We start from the raw sequence: 7,721 nt of genomic DNA on the forward strand, positions 1-7,721 counted from the left end.
AGTTTAGTGAGGTTTCAGTTGAGTAATGTTTCAGTTGAGTAATATTTCAGTTTAGTAGTATTTCAGTTCAGTGATGTTTTAGTTCAGTAATGTTTCAGTTCAGTAATATTTCAGTTCAGTAATGTTTCGGTTCAGTGATATTCAATTAATTAATATTTCGTTTTAGTGACATTTCAGTTCAGTAATGTTTCAATTTAGTAATATTTCAGTTCAGTGGTGTTTCAGTTCAGTGGTGTTTCAGTTCAGTAATATTTCAGTTCAGTAATATTTCAGTTGAGTAATATTTCAGTTCAGTAATGTTTCAGTTGAGTGATGTTTCAGTTTAGTAACATTTTAGTTTAGTAACGTTTTAGTTCAGTAACATTTCAGTTCAGTAATGTTTGAGTTCAGTAATGTTTCAGCTCAGTGATGTTTCAGTTTCGTGATGTTTCAGTTTAGTAATATTTGAGTTCAGTAATATTTCAGTTTAGTAATGTTTTAGTTCAGTAATATTCCAGTTCAGTAATGTTTTAGTTCAGTGATGTTTCAGTTGAGTGATGTTTCAATTCAAAATATTTCAGTTCAGTGATGTTTCAGTTCAGTAATATTTCAGTTCAGTGATGTTTGAGTTCTGTAAAATTTTCTGTTCAGTGATATTTACGTTACGTTACATTACGTTTGTGTAAGAATATAAATCAATTGCATGAAGGGAGTAGTATTTAATACGACATCTAAATGGATGACGTTAGAAATTTATTATTGTCATTAGTGTGGCATTAGAATATATGAATTATAGAGATTGTAAGTTTAATGATTGTTTATAAATAAATGAATGCTTAAAGAAATAAAAAATTAAAGATTTACAAATTGATCTGGGAATCCTAAGGATTTACAAATTCAGTTTACAATCCTAGAAATTTATAAATTGAGCTTACAATTCTAAGGTAATAAATAGGGGGATAACACCATTAATTAGAACATCATTAATGTTGTATTTGGTTATCATAAATAATGTTGTACATTCTCAACGTCAAGCTTTTCGTGTTCCCAATGAATAATCATTTATTAAGATTTAATGCATATAACATTGATTAGACGGATACAAAATTACTTAAAAGAAGACGTCTTCTTATGTAAAATAAAAACATCCGGAAAAAAAATTATTTCTGGGAAGTTGGTTATATCTTGAGGAAAGAGAAAACGTTTTTTCAAAGCACAATATTCAGAGTTACAACTGACATGTCATCAGGTAAAACTCATTTTAATGTTAAATCACAACTTAAATCATAGACCACTAGATCTTGATCCAATGGATATTAATCACTCACCACTCATGAAGATAATTTAGTGCTCACCATTGAAAACAACATATATATATGTGGTTTTAAATTCTTAAAGAATTTTTTTCCGTATTTCGAGGGGTTTTGTTAGAGGCTCGTGTACTTTTCTTATGTCGTCTTCCTATGCACACATAGCGAAGTTAAAAGTAGTCATTTTTGCTATCCAGCTAGCTTTAGAGAAAGGGTGGTTAAATTTTGGATTGAATGTGATTCGATTTATGTGGTTAATTTTTAAAGCGTCGATCAGCGTCCCTTAACCAGATAAACATAGTAGGTTGGCTTGCCTGCACTACTCCACTATGGACATTGTAGTTTCACACATTTATGGTGAAGTAAATAGAGCAGCAAATGCGCTAGTTTGGTTTGGTGTCTTAGAGGATACCAATCTAGTTGAGATGTTCTATCTTAGTTCTTTGGTTAGTGGATTGATGGGAGAATTCTTGGACAACGTGGATAAGTTAAATGAGAAGTTAATGATCATGGAGATTTCTCAGACAAAGTGAGAACAATTAATGGGAGCGGTTATCTCACGTTGATTTTCAGTATAAAAGGGAAAGAACAGTATAGAGAAGAGTCCAATCAAATCAACATAAAACCTCTAGACAACTCAATGTCAAATCTTTGTTAGTTTCAATTATTAGTCTTACAATTTCCTTTTCAATTTCAAGCTTTGCAATTTTATTTTTTTTTATGTTTCTTAGCTTTGAATTCCAACTTTAATTTCAAGCTTTCAAGCATTTATTTTTCAATTCGACATCGTTTCTTTTCTACAATGTTTGTTAGAAGTCAGAAATTTTTGTCCCCGGAAAGCAACTTGGATAATTCAATGTGTTCATCAACACTTGACTCTAAGATATGGATCATCCAAGGCACATTAACATGATGTGCTTCTCTTGTTCGAACAGGGGTTGGAAACCAAACTTCTCCTCATGAGGATAGATGGGGCAATTTAGATGAGATTCAATGTAGATCCAACTTTATATTCACTAGAATATGGCAGGGTACGATATATTAGTTCGTGTCCTTAGTCATCGTGATGCAATCAATATCTCATTCTAGATTTATAATTATATCATGTGTAATTTGGTTCAACCAAATGACTAGGATTGGTTGGACCGAATGAGGTAATAAATAAAAATATTTTACATATAATTAATTTAAAATTACTTTTATAAAATATAGGGTAAATAATTATAAAGTCCTCATGTTTTTACATAACAAACTAATAAGTCCATCGTATTATTATAAGGTCCTTAAGTTTTGTTTTAATCAACTCTTAGTCCTTCCATTTGTTTTTTAAATGAAAGTACAAAATTGCCCCTAGTTATATACATAAAAAAACTTATCTTTTATTTTCAAATTTAATCTAAATAGTTTTAATTAGGGGTGTTCATCGGTTCGGTTTAAACCACATACCGAACAAAACCGAGTGAATTCGGTTTTTTGGTTCGGCATCGATTTTAATTTTAAGTGTATTTCGGTATTTGGTTTGGTTTGACAGAAAATGTAAAAAAAACCGAACCGCACCGAATTACACATATTTTACATTTTTATATATATATATATCTACACACACATATATTAGATTATACAAGTTTAATTTTTTTTTTTTTGTTGAGATAATAACCCAATATAGATATATTTTGGAAATATTTCAATTTTTGTTGTTGTTGCGGTAATTTTAATGAGAAAATATATTTTTATTTGTTATTTTTAACTTAATTCGGTTTGTTCAGTTTAAACCGAACCGCATATTTCGGTTCGGTGTCGGTGTGAATTATTTTGATTATTTTGGTATTCGATTTTTTCGGTTCGGTTTTGTACCGATGCACACCCTAGTTTTAATGATGTTTTTGAAATATATACACCAAAATTGATATATACTTGTGTATACTAATCATAAAAAAATATATATATTATTTATTCTCTTAAATTTTAATTATTTTTATTTTTTAATATAATATTTTAATACAAACATTAATATTATTATGAATTTTTGATGATTTAAAAAAATCAAATTCTGTTTTTTTTTATAAAATATAAAGATTACTTTTTATAAATTTGTATAGTTTTATTTCTATTTTAATAATTTTTAAAATATTTGTTATTTATTTATTTTAGTCAATAAATTTTACGTTACTAAATTAAAGTTCTATAATTATTTTTTTTTTGGTAGGAAAGGGAAAGAAAAACAACAAAAAACCAACAACTAACCTGGGATTAACCAACAACTATAATTTTACGTTACTAAATTAAAGTTCTATAATTAAAAGTTCTATAATTATATAAAATTTAATAAATTAATTACTTAATATATGAGAGATTATGATTATCTAAAAAAAGAAAAAAAAAACATAAAATAAGAAAAATATAAGGTTTATTATTAAAACATAGATTAAAGGGTAATTTTGGTATTTTAAATTTTTTTAGTATAGTTTGATCATTAACTCAAACATAAGAACTAAGGAGTTGACGAAAATAAAAACTGAAAAATTATATAATTATTTATAAAAACAGAGACACTGACTAGTATATTAGCTAAAAATAGATGGACCGTATAATTATTTACTTTAAAATATATATATAAACAAATTATAAACAAATAAAAGTTAAAAATGTAAATAATATCAAAGTAACTGTACATTGACTTTACTCTTTCATTAAGATGACAAACAATTAGTATCAATCAAGTCTCAATTCATCTTTCCATGAACGTCATTAAAAAAAAAAAAAAAATCTTTAAAGTGTTATAATGGACATAAATTCTTTTAGATTTTATTTTCTATTTTTTAATAATTTTAGAAAAATAAAAATAAAAAACCGAGGTCATTCTGATTTCTGATTAGATCGTCAGGTCCCGGATCGACTCTAGTGGGACCGGTTCGATTAGCCGGTCGGGGTCTGACAATGATTAATACCAAGGGAAGTTTACATATAAATTCACTTTTTAAAAACTATCTACAATTATATCAAATAATGATTTTGAATTATGTCAAACTAATAAAATCAGTGTTTTTAATATATTTTAATGATTAGAATTTATAAATTAAAAGTCTAAAATATATTTTTTAGGGTTTATGATTTATGAATTGGGGTCTAAAATTTTTAAATTTTGATATAAAATCATAATATATAAGAAATAATAATATATTAAGAATTAAGTTTGGTGATATGATTTAGCTGTAATTTTATTGAGTATTTGACCAAATACTAATTAATCTTGACCCATGGTGTTTGAGAGTGGTGGAAAATGGGCCCATCAATATAAAATCTGACACCCAACCCATATTTGGGCCCATTAAACTGGCTATGGCCCTATTAATTAATGGGCCCGGTTCTTCTGAAAATGGGCTCAATCTTTACTTATTTCCTTGGCCTTTTTTAGGCAACCCATATTCTTTTTCATTTTCTCATCCCTAATTGACTATAATAATAATAATAATGTCTTAAAATATAAAATTCACAAAAGAAATCAAGTAGGCTAACAATAAAAATTATGGAAATACAATTGGCATTTCTTGAATTATTTTGATCATTAACAACATAATATGAATATTGATATATATAATATAATATAATGCATATTATCTCTAAATAAAATATATGTAAATTTAAGGATAAAATAGTGTTATAATTTTACTCTTGTTCACGAGCTCTCTTACCAACTCAATACATCCAAACCCATCTTTTACGAGTTGGACTTAGATATGTATATTTAAAAATTGGTCCGATCCAGGCAAGACCACACACAAAATGGGTTGGGTTTGAGATTTGGCTCAAAAGCGCGAGCCCAACCCGGTTTAATATATCCTTATATTATATATATATTATACATGTACTCATTACTTTATTTGATTTTTATTATTTGTTAAATATTTTTTTGTTGTATAAAATTATTTTTATTGTGTTTTGTTGAATTATTAACTGATTTTTTAATTCGTTTATTGTTTATATTTATAGTTTAATATTAACTTTAAATGTATTTTTAGTATAAATATATATTAGTTGGACGAGTTGCGGTGAGCTTGAAAATCAGTTTTTTTTCACTTTCTCCCATTGTGATCTGAGCACGATATAAATATAATGTGGGATGAGCTGGATTTGGATAAAATAATTTAGTATAAAACTCGATTAGGCCTCAGTCCAGCCCAGCCGATGAAGAGGTCTTATAAATTATAGATGAGAACAGACTCATATTCTTAGTTGAAATCATGAAAGATCCAATTTTAAGGGGGAAATGACTTTTTTACATAAAACTCGTGTTTAATTATAAAATTATAATTTTTTTGATTCAATTATAAAATTATAATTAAAGTATAATTTTATATCCTAATTTACCATAAAACAAAATTCTAAAAATTATATTTAAAATCGAGTTTTTAGAATATATTAAAAATAATTATTTACTTAGTATAATATTATTTCAATTATTACTTCTACTTAAATTTTCCAAAAATAATAATAAAAAAAAAAGTGAATGGTTATGTAAGTAGGGAAAGGAAAAAAAGAAGTGGGAGGATAATTATTAGGCACAAATATCAAGAAAAAATGTGAATTTGGGGTACAAATGGGGAAGGCCCATTTACAGTATCATTGATAAACTTGGGCCACCTGATGGGGGTCCAATTTATTTATGGACCAAAATGTCCTTTCTTTTACTCCCCTGTAATAAATAAGGAGTCGAGCCGAACCGAGCCGAGCCGAGCTTTTACCTGCTCAAGCTTGGCTCGTTATAAAATTAACGAGTTCGAACCTGAGCCGAGCTTTGGCTTGTTTCGAGCTCAAAATCTTCATTGGACTTGGTTAATTAAGAAAATTATCTAACCATGAATTGTTTGTGAGGAAATTGTTAATTATATTTGTGAAGTTTGCTCGCAAATAACTCTATAATTGTGTACATAAACAAGCTCACAAGCAAAGTTCGTGAATAAATAAACAAGATGCTTACAAATAGTTCGTCTATTACTCATTTATTATGTTTGTGAACGAACTCATCTAATAGCAAATGAAATAATATTAAGTTTAGATATTTGTAAACTAACACAAAACTAAAATTTGTTCATAAATGTTCTAATCGAGCCTGCTCGTGAGCTTTCGAGCCGAGCTTTGACCTGCGCAAGCTCGGCTCGTTTACGAACTGAGCCAATAAATCGTGTTCATGAGCGGTTCGTTTACTAACCGAGTCGAGTCGAGCGAGCTTTTATCGAGTCGACCAACGAGCCGCTCATGAGCAGCTCGGCTCATTTACAGCCCTAGTAATAACAACCCAACACAATATTATGTACTTCATCCGTTTCATATTACATGTCTTTTTAGAGATTTTTTTACTTCATATTACATGTCATTTTAATATGATCAATATACATTAAGTCACATTCTTTCTGCTATAAAATATTGGAGATTAATTAGAATAATTGATTTATTATAAATAAATAAATAATAGAATCAATAAATAAATGGCAATAAAGTTTTTTTCTAATATCTTTAATTTTTTGTACAACTCTCTAGAAAGACATATAATATAAAACGGAGGGAGTATATATTATCTGTTTGGACCGAAGTCCTATTTTTTGGCCTCGTAGTTTTAAAACGTATTTACATATATTACAAACACTTCTTACTATATTAGCCATGTTATTTTCTCTTAATTTTTTTTATATGAGATTCAGTTCATTTATATCTATATTACCATTTTTAGAGTCGCGCCTTGTTCAAGCTTTACATTCTGGCGCCATCTCTCAAGATCCATTCACTATACAATCATTTTTCCTTCTTTTAAGCAAAATATTATTAATGATCAATATTATTAAACATGAATCGCTCGGTTGAATTGGGAATCAGCCAAGTCTTCGGATTGAATCCCACTGGTTTTTTCAACTCTCAGCGGGCCGAACTGAGTCGGGATCAAATTGGGACCAAGTGGTCCGGTTCTGACAACATTATTTATGATAGTAGGGATAGAAACGGGTATGGTACTCGCCGGTAGTGCCAATCTAAAACCCTTACCCGTTCATTTTTTCTTTACCCGTACCCATCTCATTACTTTAACAGGTATACTTCATGAATCTCATACTCTTCCCATTTAAATCATGAGTACCCTTACCCGTTAAAAATCAATACATAAAATAAAAAATATTATAAATTTAACAAAAAGATAAATTTAATAAACCATTCATCAATAATTCATCTACAAATTTAACAAATATTCTAAATTGAAAAATTCTAAATCAATCATAATCAATAAAAATAAATTGGTTTAGTGGTTAAAGTCAATGCATGAAAGTCAAATATATAGAGGGTAACAGGTATTCATGAGAATATTCTCCTACCCTTCACAAGTAATTGTTTTGAGTTCATACTTGTCTCATACCATCTTATACTGGGTACAATTAATCCTATTAG

Source organism: Euphorbia lathyris, chromosome 10 (genome assembly GCF_963576675.1).
Source record: "Euphorbia lathyris chromosome 10, ddEupLath1.1, whole genome shotgun sequence".
Taxonomy (NCBI): Eukaryota; Viridiplantae; Streptophyta; class Magnoliopsida; order Malpighiales; family Euphorbiaceae; genus Euphorbia; species Euphorbia lathyris.